At 41.5% G+C, this 14,690-nt stretch overlaps 2 long non-coding RNA genes across 2 annotated transcripts; both read left to right on the top strand.

Moving 5' to 3' along the window:
* The first annotated feature begins 3,990 nt into the window (after positions 1-3,990).
* Positions 3,991-7,801, top strand: LOC143317737 (uncharacterized). Its single transcript, XR_013076791.1, has 4 exons — positions 3,991-5,092; positions 6,001-6,135; positions 7,419-7,620; positions 7,760-7,801. It is a non-coding gene; the product is annotated as an uncharacterized LOC143317737 (long non-coding RNA).
* A 23-nt stretch (positions 7,802-7,824) lies between these two features.
* On the top strand, positions 7,825-11,522 carry LOC143317736 (uncharacterized). Its single transcript, XR_013076790.1, has 7 exons — positions 7,825-8,812; positions 9,025-9,242; positions 10,255-10,365; positions 10,809-10,907; positions 11,018-11,116; positions 11,220-11,321; positions 11,431-11,522. It is a non-coding gene; the product is annotated as an uncharacterized LOC143317736 (long non-coding RNA).
* Positions 11,523-14,690: the final 3,168 nt, after the last annotated feature.

Genomic DNA, 14,690 nt, shown 5'->3' with positions numbered 1-14,690 from the left:
TGAAACTTTTGGAAATAACCCTCACCAGAAATGATTTTATGTTCAACAACCAGCACTATCTCCAGCTGTGCGGTTGCGCGATGGGCCGGAAGTATGCGCCGTCCTATGCGGACATATATCTGGCCCACTGGGAGGAAACAGCACTCAGCAACATCCCCGTCAAACCCCGACTGTATTTCCGGTACCTGGATGACATTTTCGGCCTCTGGGACAGCACACCAGAACAGTTCATCACCTTCACCGACACACTCAATTCACACCATCCGAAGATAAAAATCAAGTACAATCTACAACCTCACTCAATAGAATTTCTGGACACGAGTGTCTTCTTCCGCGACTCCAGCGACCAAACCAAGATACTGGCCACCAAAGTCCATTTCAAAGACACCGACCGTCATGCACTCCTCCATAAAACCAGCTACCACCCAAGGCACACGTACAGAGGTCTGATAAAGTCCCAGCTGATACGCTTCCACAGGATCTGCACCTTCCCTGAGCATGTGGAGGAAGCTACAAGCACCCTCTTTAGTGCGCTGAGGCCTAGGGGTTACTCGAAGCGCTTCCTCAGGAGTGTCAAGGCGGAGGTCAGCCGGACCTTCAAAGAAAAATATCACCACAACGTCCCCCGGCCAGCCAGCCCGACTCTCGTCCCCCTGGTGGTCACCTACTCGGAGACCACCAGAAACCTTCTGTCTACTTTTAAAACAAACTTTGAAAGGGCAAGGAACAACTGCGACGCGCTGGGGGACTGCCGGTTGATCTCCGCCCACCGCAGGAATAAAAATCTCAAAGATTTATTGGTACATTCAAACCTGAACAGCTCAACGACACCTGGGGAGGCGCTTCGAGGCTCGGCAATTGGTTTTATCTCCCTCCCCCACATTTTTAACCCCTACGCAAAGACAGGTATAAACCCGTGGCAGGCCCTAAAGCCCACAACAACCAATGTCATATATGCCATTAGGTGCAGGGCCTGCCACAAAATGTATGTGGGGCAGACCAAACACTCAATAGCAACCAGGATAAAACAGCATTTTTACATCATGAACAACGGGAGTGGCACCAGTGTCCTGTATGCACATTTTAAACTCCATGGCCAACACAATGTCCAGAGCATGGGCCTGGAGAGCAGGAGGGATTGGACCACGGCCCAGAGACAGGCAGCGGAGAGGAGATGGATTCATCTACTAAAGACCATAGACCCTACCGGCCTAAACGAAAAGTATGGTTGATGAGTCCATCTCCACTTGATAAATAACAACGTTTTTTGCAGCATTTACTAGAAGTGCTCACCTCCTCCCTTTTCAGGGCTTCTCCCCCTACAGGTTTTGAGCAGGACTCCGACTGCGGTGACCCAAGAAGGAAACTCCTTTTTTTTTTTTTTTTTTTTTTTTTTTTTTTTTTAAATTTTATTTATTATTTTATTTATTCATTTACCTCCTTAAATTTCTATATTTTAAGACATATTTATATATTAAATTTATTTAATTGTAACTTTTACCTCCTACAAATCATGAATGTTTTATTTATTTACTTATTTATTGATTCACTATTTTACAAAGATCCTTTAACTATTTATTTATTTAATTTTCTTATGCATTTACTATAATTTTAACTTCTTTTTATACACATATATATTTACTTTATTTTTACTATTTCTTTCTAAAATTTATAAAAACATTTATTCCTCACATGAAGCCTCTCACCGCAGCCGGAGTTCCTGCAAACCCTTGTTTCAAATAAAACATATCTTATAAAAAACCTATGAGAAGTTGGTGTCATTATTATTATTATTATTATTATTATTTTTTAGCAGGAGCAAGCATTTTTACTTTGAAATTGAACTTTTATAAAGTAAGGTTTTAGACAATAAACAACAGTATTATGCATGATTTTATTCTAATCTTAAAATGTACATATGTGTGGTTCTCTTTTATTCATTGCATGCATATACGGTGTGTTTTTTATCAACACTTGTTTGTAAGCACTTGTTTTAGCATTTGAGCACTTGTTTTATCATTTGAGCACTTCTTTTATCATTTTAGCACTTATGTTTTATTAACTTCTCTTGTTTTATGTCTAACCTTTTAAAATTTCAATCAAGCACTTATTATTTATTTATTTAGTTATTTTCTTAAAAAACTTGCTCCTTTTAAGTAATGACCACCGTAAGTATCACGGCGGGGGCCCTGAAGGGGGAGGGGACATTTTGATAAATATACAAAGTCCCACTGCCAGCCTGCACCGTTGCCCAATCCTCCATGCACTTCTAAAATTTGACCACACTTTTAAGTACTTTTTAAGGATCAAAGATCCATTTTTATTACAATTAAGGAGGGTCCCAAGATCCTTTGGATCCCCATTGCCCCCGAGAGCCCGTGCCCTTCGCAGTGCTCCCCCCAGGGGCACTACGCTTTTACCTAAACCTAACCCTGGAGGGTCTCTGGGTGGAAGGACCGTGCACCTCATCCCCTTTTGGGGCTGATTTATTTCCCCTACCCTAACCCTAACCCTAACCCCTTTTCCCAATTCCATTTTGCCGTAGTGGTGCAAATTGAACACCATTGAATCATACTCAATCGTCGGTTAAGTCAAAGTCCAATGTTGTGAAATGATACATCGTGTCTTGATTTTATTTTACACTCGTTGATGGCCAGACAACTATGAAAGTTGGTGCATTTGCTCACTGTTGGCAGATAAGAGTTTTTTTTTTTGCCTGTTTCAAGCTCCCCTTGCCATGATTCGTTTGTCGTTTTTGCGGGAGAACATTGCAAACGTTGAGGGGTTATGTGTTGCATTTAGGATTCACAGAAGCGAGCCACACTGTGTTCATGTTGTGAAACGATACATCGTGTCTTAATTTTATTTTACACTCGTTGATGGACAGCTATCAATGTTGGTGCATTTTTTTTTTGCTTTTGACTGTTGGCAGATAAGAATTGTTTCGCCTGTTTCAAGCTCCCCTTGCCATGATTCGTTTGTCGTTTTTGCGGGAGAACATTGCAAACGTTGAGGGGTTATGTGTTGCATTTAGGATTCACAGAAGCGAGCCACACTGTGTTCATGTTGTGAAACGATACATCGTGTCTTAATTTTATTTTACACTCGTTGATGGACAGCTATCAATGTTGGTGCATTTTTTTTTGCTTTTGACTGTTGGCAGATAAGAATTGTTTCGCCTGTTTCAAGCTCCCCTTGCCATGATTCGTTTGTCGTTTTTGCGGGAGAACATTGCAAACGTTGAGGGGTTATGTGTTGCATTTAGGATTCACAGAAGCGAGCCACACTGTGTTCATGTTGTGAAACGATACATCGTGTCTTAATTTTATTTTACACTCGTTGATGGACAGCTATCAATGTTGGTGCATTTTTTTTTTGCTTTTGACTGTTGGCAGATAAGAATTGTTTCGCCTGTTTCAAGCTCCCCTTGCCATGATTCGTTTGTCGTTTTTGCGGGAGAACATTGCAAACGTTGAGGGGTTATGTGTTGCATTTAGGATTCACAGAAGCGAGCCACACTGTGTTCATGTTGTGAAACGATACATCGTGTCTTAATTTTATTTTACACTCGTTGATGGACAGCTATCAATGTTGGTGCATTTTTTTTTGCTTTTGACTGTTGGCAGATAAGAATTGTTTCGCCTGTTTCAAGCTCCCCTTGCCATGATTCGTTTGTCGTTTTTGCGGGAGAACATTGCAAACGTTGAGGGGTTATGTGTTGCATTTAGGATTCACAGAAGCGAGCCACACTGTGTTCATGTTGTGAAACGATACATCGTGTCTTAATTTTATTTTACACTCGTTGATGGACAGCTATCAATGTTGGTGCATTTTTTTTTGCTTTTGACTGTTGGCAGATAAGAATTGTTTCGCCTGTTTCAAGCTCCCCTTGCCATGATTCGTTTGTCGTTTTTGCGGGAGAACCTTGCAAACGTTGAGGGGTTATGTGTTGCATTTAGGATTCACAGAAGCGAGCCACACTGTGTTCATGTTGTGAAACGATACATCGTGTCTTAATTTTATTTTACACTCGTTGATGGACAGCTATCAATGTTGGTGCATTTTTTTTTTGCTTTTGACTGTTGGCAGATAAGAATTGTTTCGCCTGTTTCAAGCTCCCCTTGCCATGATTCGTTTGTCGTTTTTGCGGGAGAACATTGCAAACGTTGAGGGGTTATGTGTTGCATTTAGGATTCACAGAAGCGAGCCACACTGTGTTCATGTTGTGAAACGATACATCGTGTCTTAATTTTATTTTACACTCGTTGATGGACAGCTATCAATGTTGGTGCATTTTTTTTTGCTTTTGACTGTTGGCAGATAAGAATTGTTTCGCCTGTTTCAAGCTCCCCTTGCCATGATTCGTTTGTCGTTTTTGCGGGAGAACATTGCAAACGTTGAGGGGTTATGTGTTGCATTTAGGATTCACAGAAGCGAGCCACACTGTGTTCATGTTGTGAAACGATACATCGTGTCTTAATTTTATTTTACACTCGTTGATGGACAGCTATCAATGTTGGTGCATTTTTTTTTGCTTTTGACTGTTGGCAGATAAGAATTGTTTCGCCTGTTTCAAGCTCCCCTTGCCATGATTCGTTGTCGTTTTTGCGGGAGAACCTTGCAAACGTTGATGGGTTATGTGTTGCATTGTAGGATTCACAGAAACGAACCACGCTGTGTCTTCAGGTGTGAGAGTACTAGTTGCAGGCAGACATTTTGCACATATGCATCATTTAAGTCTCACTTCTATAGGAAGCACAATGCCACAACGTCGTCTGTTAATGCCAACACAGCCATTGTGTCTAATTTTGTGTGCGCTGTGTCACTTTGCTCAGACCGATTTCAGACTGTGCAGGAACTTCTTGTACACTTAAAAAAACATTTAGTGGAGGGAAGATCTGTTAAGTGTCCAGTGGCAGGTTGTCAAAACACATTTACTGTGAGGTCATCATTTGCAGTGCACTTGTCTAGGAAACATCCAGACTGTTCAGTGAATAACATAAATGATCTTTACAGAGAAATCACACCGCAGTCCTCTGCCACGGCTTGTGAAGAGGTTTCGCAGACGGTGGATGAGGCAGCAGATCTATCAGTAAGTACTGAACCGACACAGGTTTTCAATGAAATCTTTCTTAGGAGTGTTTGCCTGTTCTATTTAAAACTACAAGGTCAACTGCTGCTTCCAGATTCAACAATACAAATAATTGTTGAAGAGATGCAAAATCTACATGAATTAGGACTTGATTACACTTTGAGCAAATTACACTCTGTCATGAAAGATGAGTTAAATCTTACTGATGATGTGATGGGGAAAGTCTCTGATTGTATTAAGGATTCTGATCTGTTCTCCTCATCTCATAAAGGCCCACTGAGAACAGCCTACACGAGAGCTCAGGCATTCAAACGGATGTTCAAATATGTAGAGCCCAAAGTAGTAAGATTAGGATATGATGATGATATGAGACAAAGAAATGCTTATTACATACCTGTAAAGCAAACAGTGACTAACTTACTAGAATCACAATTTTGGAAACATTCTGTGTTGCAACAGACTACTGAAACAGATGCATGTTTCCTTGGTGACACTTGTGATGGACAGGCCTTCAAGTCCAATCCGTTCTTCATTGCAAACCCAGGAGGCCTGCAGGTTATTTTGTACCAAGATGCATTTGAAGTAGTCAATCCTCTCGGCTCAGCAAAAAAAAAGCACAAAGTTCTCGCTGTTTATCTTTCTGTTGCGAATTTGCCAGTTCATGTGCGATCCAACACAGATCACATGTCCCTAGTCTTGTTGTGTGGAGAAAATGATCTAAAAAAGTTTGGATGTGCCAAAGTATTTGCTGACCTGATCTCGGATTTGTCAGATTTAGCAGAAAATGGAGTGACTGTAGGAGGGGAAACTGTCCTTGTACTGTCTTTGTACTGTATAGCTGGGGATAATTTAGGGTCACATGGCATTGGAGGGTTTAACGAAAATTTCACGTCTTGTTATTTTTGCAGGTACTGTGAGGTAACCAGAGACGAATTTAAGAAAGAACCCAATCTTTGCGGCCAGCAAAGAACTGCTGATTCCTATGACGCTGCTGTCGCCGCTCTGTCTGAGGAGAACAGAGACGTCAAAGGAATAAAACTGAGGTCAGTTTTCAATGATGTGCCAAACTTTCATGTATGCCAACCTGGGCTCCCACCATGTTTAGGCCATGACATTTTTGAGGGCGTGTTGTCCTCTGACCTTGGTCTGTATTGAATTATTTCATCAAGACCAAGAAGTGGTTCACATATACCCTTTTGAACAGGCGAATCAAACAATTCCAGTTCAAAGGTTCAGATGCTCTCTCCAAGCCTTGCACTGTCCAGTCTGGTGCACTCAAACTCTCTGGTAACGCGATCCAGAATTGGAATTTTTTGAGGTTGTTACCTGTTCTAATTGGCGACAAGGTGCAAAATGCTGATGATGACGTGTGGCAGTTGACTCTCCTGCTCAAAGATATTGTTGATCTAGTTTGTGCGCAAAAGATTTCAGTGTCACAGATAGCTTACCTTGAAATCATAGTTCAGGAATATCTGGATTCAAGGACATGTTTGTTTCCTCATAGTACTCTCAAACCGAAACACCATTACATGAGACATTATCCCTCACTAATCCTGAAATTTGGCCCCCTTATTCGACTGTGGACGATGCGTTTTGAAAGCAAACATAGCTATTTCAAGTGATGTGCCAGACATTTGAAAAACTTCAAGAACATTTGCCTCACTCTTTCTGAGAGGCATCAGATGTTCCAGGCATATGTCTCGGCAGGACCAGGATCTAGTGAGGTACTACAAATTAAAAATGGTTGCGCTTTTATTCCCAACCTTTACAGTGAAGCTGTCATTCATGCTGCTTCTGAATTTGGATTTTCAGAAAGGGATACTGTTGTCTCAACAGAAATTCAGTACAGAGGTACAACCTACAAGAAAGGGGATTTTTTGGTCTTAAACGAGTCTCTGGAATTTGGGAAGATTATCAGAATTCTAACTAAGGATGATGCTGTGTATGTTCTTATGGACTTGCACAAATCCGTCTTCCTTCCCAAATACCATCTGTATGCCATTAGACCGCAAAGTACAGCAATGAAGTGTGTGAACATACAGGCCTTGCTAGATTTTTACCCACTGACTTCATACACCATCGATGCACACAGAGTCATCCCACTGAAACACAGCGTTTTGTCCATGTGATTTTTGCAATGTCTGAATGATGAGTTTTATGTAGTTCTATTTTTTGATTTTCAATGTCTGTAGTCATATTGGGCACAACTTTAACTTCAATATGAATTAGTCCCAAACTACAATGTTCTGAAGTAAATGTAGTAAATCAGTAAATCGGCTACATTTTGTAAATATTTACTTATGCATCTTAAATGAAATTTGTACAGATGTCCAAATCATTTCTACATTCTGCCATCACGGAGGCCTTGCCTGACCTGCCAGATGCTACAAGGGAGATCTTGGAGGAAACTCTCCAATCTCTGGGGGTAGAGACCCCTGATGACTTCCAGTTTTTGAAAGAAGATGATTTGTTGTCAGCCCTGAGGCCCATACAAGCCAGGAAGCTGGTTGCTGCATGGAGTCTGAAATGTAAGTTTAACATCATTGTTCAGCATCCTGACTGCTTGGTGGTTTTATGATGTGATCTGTTCTCAACATTGTTATGAAGCTCAATTAAAATGTAAAACCATTCATGTTATGTCTGTTTCGTGTATGTGCATTTGTAAAGGTCCGGCCCAAGAAAGTGGTTGCCTTACTGCCTCACCAGGACCCTCCCAATCCATGATGTCTCTGTCGCCAACGTCATCGTCGTCCAGCAGCTGTCAGAGCCCAAGTGGCAGTTTTCCAGAGTCATTCACAATACCATGGGGACAGTTCCCAGAGGCGTTGACACAGGCTTTGGAGAGGGAAAGGCGTCCAAATCCAAGTCTGAGGAAAGAGATGGTCAGAATTGTGGTCCGTGAAATGATGAAAGTAACCACGTCTTTAAGCAAGAAGAATGCTGCTGATGTGGCTAAGAAATTGGTGGCTAAATACCCCAAGTCCCTTCAAGATGTGATTGAGGGTGACGTAATTGGCACAGGGTATGGCTCCCTCGTGAAACAAATTCAAAATCGGATCGAAAATGTGAAAAGACCTACAACACCAAAAATTAAAAAAAGAAAATCACATGACTCTGACACTGACGAAGTCCCACCTGAAAAACGTGCAGCGATTCAAGACACCTATGGGTGCATCCGTTGGCATGTGAAGTTTATGCCCCTTGGGGAAACGGCCGAAACCCAGCAGCAGAAGAAAGATGAGCTTAAAAATCTGTTCAGCCAGAATCAACAAAGCCCAGGTCCTTTGAAAATGCTGATGAAGTCCACATTCTACAGCCAGCGAAAAGACGTGAACCAAGGGAAAGACATGAAGTACCTCCAGGAAAACTGGCCATATTGGTTTCATGAAATTGGCATGAATGTTCACTTCAACGAGCTCACTGGAGTTGACCTGAAGGAAACCTTCTTGAAAAATGTGGAACAGAAGGGGGAACGGCTCTTGCACTTCATGAAGACAGTTGCTGTCAACAAATCCAAAAGATTCTACCAAGCTGCAACAAAGCTACAGATTATGATGGGAGAACAGGCAGTCAGCACACAGGTCACAGAGATGGTGCTGCTTCTTCTGGCTTATTTTGACAAGAGAGATGATGTGATGTTCCATTACGTGGAGGACACTTGCCTGGCTGGAGAAGTGGTCATGGACCGAGTTCCCTTGACTCCAACGATTGTTGTATGTGGTAAGTTAACCTTACTTACCTGAGTTGAAGAGTAAAGCCTGACACATACCATGGATGTTGACTATAATGAATTCACCCCTTTTTTTTCTGATGGTGTGGGTTTCTTGGTACATACTTGTTTTCACCCTTGATACATGAGTTAGTGACTGACATGTGAAAATGTAAACTTAATTTCTGGATTATTTTAATTTTCTTTCTTTTTTTCTTTTAAGGACAATCCTGCTTTTCTTCCAGAAGGATGATGCTGTGTGTGGATCACGTCATCGTCAACGAGAACATCTCTTCCTTCATCTCCTCCTTGTGCATGATGTTTGGCTCGTATTACTGCTTCAACATCCATTACCCAACTGCACTTGCATCAACCCTGGAGTTTCTGGAGTTACAGAGGTGCTGCCCTCGCACTGTGTTCCTATCTTGAAGAACTAGACAGGTAGCTAACAGTAGAATGATTGCATGTTTGGAAGTGCTTTTATCCTTTTCTTATTCAGTACATTCACTCTCTACAACTGCAAGAAAATAAGAAACGTGCATACATTTGACGTACTAAATTAATCACCCACAACATAAATCCACATCACAATCATGGCCCCGTGTTGAAATCTATTTCTTTCTTGTGAATGAACTGGTAAAGTTGCCACTTTCTGTAGCCTAGTCAGTTGTGTCTCACCTTGGCTATAGCCTACGTTATCATTTTCATCTTCTGAGAGAGTAAAAGCATCAGAGCGAAGAGCAGCACCACTAATGTCTCCATATACTCCATGTTTATTTACCGGCCACTTCTTTTCTCGCCACCCACGTCTGAGTAGCCGGTTAGTAATGGAAACGCAGGCTGACTCGAGACCACAACTCAGTTCGAGTTAAAACTTTGAATAGAAGGCAGAATGGGGCCAATCTCCCCCAGGCAGATTACTAACCAACCCATTAATGTATGGTTTGAATGGTATTATTGACTTTTCTTAAATAGTAGAGACCCAAATTTCTACCTGATTTTCCTTGTGATACAGTAGAAATGTGTAACATGTTTTGAACTTGTATAGGGGAAGCCAATTATATCACTCAAACCATACATGTTCTGCTTCAGTCCTCTACTGTGGATGTGCAAAGACAGAGCTCATGAAGAGTTATGTTCCTGTAATTTGCAATTTATGGAAATGGAAATGCATTATCTATCTCGAACATGTCATGCGAAATGTTAACGTTCTGATTCATGTTGAGCAAAAAAAAAGAAAAGAAAAGAAAAGAAAAAAGACAGTGTCTCTGGAGGCCCCTTTGCTCCCTGCCTACCAATAAAGTATTAATTAAAGGAAAACTGTAACCTCACACTTATCCTTTCCTTTGTTGTTGTGGAGGCAGTTGTATCATGTATTTGTGTTTGTTTATTATATACATGTGTTTCCTCTGTCTTCTCTGTATTCCTACATGTTTCTTCTCTATAAATCCAGAGAGGGGGACCAAAGTGGAGCGAACCAGTGCTACGCGATTGCATGTTAATGCCAGAGTCCTGATGTTGATTCAGGACCTCTCAGACCACGAATGGCGATCTATTTAAAAAGGTACTAGTGCTAGTGCAACTACGTTCTTTGATTATTGACTGACTTTACAAATGAAATTAATGGGAGAGACAGTGGGAACAGTAACTGTACTGTACTGTTGCTATTGTCCTACTCATTGTCTCGGGACAGTGCCAATTGTCCAGAGACGGCAACGCACTCTACCACGATGCTACGCATTATCCCGAGACAATCAGGCACTGCCCCCGTCCTGAGACAGCCAGGTATTGTCCCCGGGGCAACCAGGTCCTGTCCAGGGGAGCGATGCACTGTCCTAAGAGAGTTGGGCACAGTGCCTGACTGTCCCAGGAAAGACAGTGCTGGCTGTCTCAGGACAGTGCCTAGTGTCCAGACAGTTCATACTGCAGCAACAGTACAGCAGTTATTGTTTCCAATGCTACTGATTAATTGAGATTATTGTGTGTGTGTGTGTCTTTATTCCCTAGGTGTCCTTTGAGTGACCACAGCAGTGGATGTTTCCCTAGATGTTCTTCAGGGTGTTGTTCTAGATGTTCCAGCCCATGATTGGTGAGCCATTTAAAAAGGTAGGCATGTGATACTGCTACTGCTACTGTTGTCTTTGATTATTGACTAACTTAACAAATGAAACTAATGGAGATCCTGTTTGTGTTTCTTTCTCTTCTCTATTCCTTAGGTGTCCTTTGAGTGACCACAGCAGTGGATGTTTCCCTAGATGCTCTTCAGGGTGTTGTTCTAGATGTTCCAGCCCATGATTGGCGAGCCATTTAAAAAGGTGGGCGTGTGATACTGCTACTGTCATCTTTGATTATTGACTGACTTAACAAATAAAACTAATGAATATCCTGTATGTGCTTCTTTCTCTTCTCTTCCCATAGGTGTTCCTTTGAGTGACCAAAATACGGGGGTCCTAGTTCAACTGAGGCAAGACTTCTAACTTCTAGATGTTCCCATCCATGATTGGCGAGCCATTATTAAAGGTGGGTGTGATAGTGTTACTGCTACTGTTGTCTTTGATTATTGACTAACTTAACAAATGAAACTAAGGGAGATCCTGTATGTGCTTCTTTCTCTTCTCTATTCCCTTAGGTGTTCCTTTGAGTGACCACAGCATTCATATCTCCACTGTTTTCAAAAATAAACTTGCATTCTTTAGAATGATTCATTGACTAACGAGTGGTTTGTTAACAGCCTATCTTCAAATTAACATTTAGAAGTAATTTGAAGCACTGCGGATAAAAAGTAAAACTGTATTTCATGCGTACATGTCCTGTTGATGTTACGGATAAAAACTGGTAGCTGTGGTTGCCAGAATAATCCTGTTAAAAATGCAGTTCATACTGTATGTAAACATTACAGAACAACTTGTACATTTTACATCCTAAAACTGCTTATTTTACATGACCCGTTGTTTTTATGGATAAAAACTGGCAACAGTGGTTGCCAGAATAATCCTGTAATAAATACAGTACATACTGTATGTAAACATTACTGAACAACTTGTAAATTTTACATTCTAAAACTGCTTATTTTACATTGAATCCTGCTGAAATGTTCATGAAGTCATTGTTAATTGTACATTGAATATCCGTAAAATAAACAATTATGTATTGATTATTGTACATTGCATACCTGTAAAATTTACATTTAGTTATCATTAATGTTACATGGAATCCCAGTGAAATGCACTAGTTATTCTGTAATGCTGTTTACGTTTTATTGTATTTTTAACAAGATTATTCTGGCAACCACTGTTGCCAGTATTTTTCCGTAAAAACAACGGATTTTTTTTTACAGTGTAGATATCAAGTCATGGATGGCAGGGAATTTCCTACAGCTCAACCAGGACAAAACAGAGGTTTTAGTTATAGGTCCTGAAGGCCAGACTGAGAAACTTTTACCAAAACTACAAGATTTTAAACCAACCCAATCTGTAAAAAACCTGGGCGTGATTTTTGACTCTGAGCTGACTTTTATCCCACATATCAAAAATATAACAAAGATAGGCTTTTATCATCTTAAGAACATAGCCAGAGTCTGCCCGTTTCTCTCTCAGGCCAGCACAGAGGTGCTAATGCATGCTTTTATTTCCTGTCGTTTAGACTACTGTAATGCCCTGCTCTCTGGTCTTCCTAAAAAGAGTATTTCATACCTCCAATTGCTGCAAAACTCAGCCGCACGCGTGCTGACAAAGACCAGAGGGCGGGCCCACATTACACCAGCTTTACAGTCGCTGCATTGGCTCCCTGTCCGCTTCAGGGTCGATTTTAAGGTTCTTTTACTAGTTTTTAAATGTCTTAACGGGCTTGCGCCCTCTTACTTATCTGACCTGCTTTTACCATATCAACCCTCGCGGACCCTGAGGTCCTCCAACACCGGCCTTTTATCCATACCAAAAGCCAGAACAAAAACACATGGTGAGACGGCATTTAGCCACTATGCCCCACGCCTGTGGAACAGCCTGCCGGAGGGCCTCAGGACTGCAGAGACTGTTGACATTTTTAAAAAAAGGTTAAAGACACACCTTTTTAATCAGGCTTTTAATTGACTTCAAATTCTTCTTATGTTTTTATCAGTTATCTTATGTTAATGTCTTTTATTCTGATGTCCTATATTTTGCATTATTTTACCCTATTTTATCTACTTTATTTATTATCTTATGAAATTCTCTTCTTTTAACTGTTTAATTTATTTTTTTATTTTTTACTTTAATTCCAGTATTTCCTCTGGGGGGTACTCCACACTGAGAGTTGTGTCTGGTCTGCTCCGGGGGTGCTGTCCTCAGGCCCCATTGGCCCGGCTGGTGGGGGGGCTCCCTACCTTGGTGTGGGGACTCACCGGTACGTCAGGGTCGGTGGGGCCCGGGTGCCGGTGCCCCCTGTGCTCATAGCCCGTGATGACTCCTCTCGGTGTGGACGGCCCCAAAGGTGGCATTCTCCTCAATCCTCAGTGCCTTGCATGTCTCATTACTCCTGCTACTGTCTGTGGTGAGAATGTGTGCTTGTGTGTGTGTGTGTTTCTGTGTGTGTGTATGCATGTGGTTGAGGGTGTGTGTTAGTACATAGGGGGGGTGGGAGGGTTGGGTTTTTCGTGTTATTCTGTTTTTATTTATATTGTTTTTAACTCTTGTAAAGCACTTTGTGTTGCACTATGTATGAAAAGTGCTATATAAATAAAGTTTGATTTGATTTGATTTGTTAGGCTGGGTTGAGGGATCAGAGGAGAGAGAGGAGGGGTGAGGGGGGTATTTTCTTAATTTAGGCATTATGTTTAGTATTTCTTTAGCTAATTAGGTATTTTCTTTAAACTGTATCAGTATTTGGGTTATTTGTATTGTTTGTCAATTGTAAATATTGTTTAATTGTATATATGTTTTAGAATCAGGGGGAGTGTTATTATGATTGGGCTGGTGTGGGAGGAGACTTAGGGGGTAGAAAGGCCAGGTGAGAGGAGCAGTGAGTGTGTGTGAAGGTGGGGGACAGGTTGTGTCTTCTCTCCTCTCCTCTGCTGGGCTGATTACTGGAGCGTTTGCACCTGCCCACCTTCTTTGTCTTTTGGAAGCTGCTGCATGTGTGTAGGACTCTGTACCCTGACTTTTGGACATTCAGTAAAGAGAAAAAAAAAGCCAGAGCTCTGGAACGCAAATCCTGTTGTCTCATGCTTTTTTTTGTTGCCATCTTGCTCTACACCCTTCTGCCATCGGTGGTCCATCCAGCAAGTAGGGGGTTTTACCACCCAAATCCTACAGCCGCTCTTTCTACTTACCAGTTTACCATCAAGTACAGAGCAGGGCAGGCCAACCGCGATGCAGACAGGTTATCCCGGCGGCCTCAAGGTCCACCCCTTGAGGATGAAGCTTTCCCTAAAGAAAGAGAGAGAATAGAGGACATGAGAAAAACGACTCATAGAGACAGGAGGTGACATGGGTAATGAAGTGTTCACTGCATTATGTCAGCATCATCTTGTGATGTTTAAAGGTGAACACTGTCATCATTCAGAGCAACCTGTCGTTGCAGAGTCTCTTGTTCAGAGCAACCTGTCGTTGCAGAGTCTCTTGTTGTCGACCCTTCTATAGTGCCTGATGTTTTCGGTGAGGACACTTTACCATCCATGACTAATTCTGACTGGTGGAATGCTCAAAATAATGATCCATCTATCTCACGTGTCATCACCTTTGTGAGAAGAGCTGTAAAACCCAGTTTCAGAGAGACAAACCTTGAACACCATGATGTCAAACTTCTTCTCAGGGAATGGAAAAAACTCGAACTCAGGGATGATGTCCTCAAACTTCAAACTTCAAACTTTATTTATTTATATGGCACTTTTCATACTTAAAAAGCAACACAAAG

This window comes from Chaetodon auriga, unplaced genomic scaffold (assembly GCF_051107435.1).
Source record: "Chaetodon auriga isolate fChaAug3 unplaced genomic scaffold, fChaAug3.hap1 Scaffold_199, whole genome shotgun sequence".
Classification (NCBI taxonomy): domain Eukaryota; kingdom Metazoa; phylum Chordata; class Actinopteri; order Chaetodontiformes; family Chaetodontidae; genus Chaetodon; species Chaetodon auriga.
This window is presented reverse-complemented; position numbering and strand designations above follow the sequence as displayed.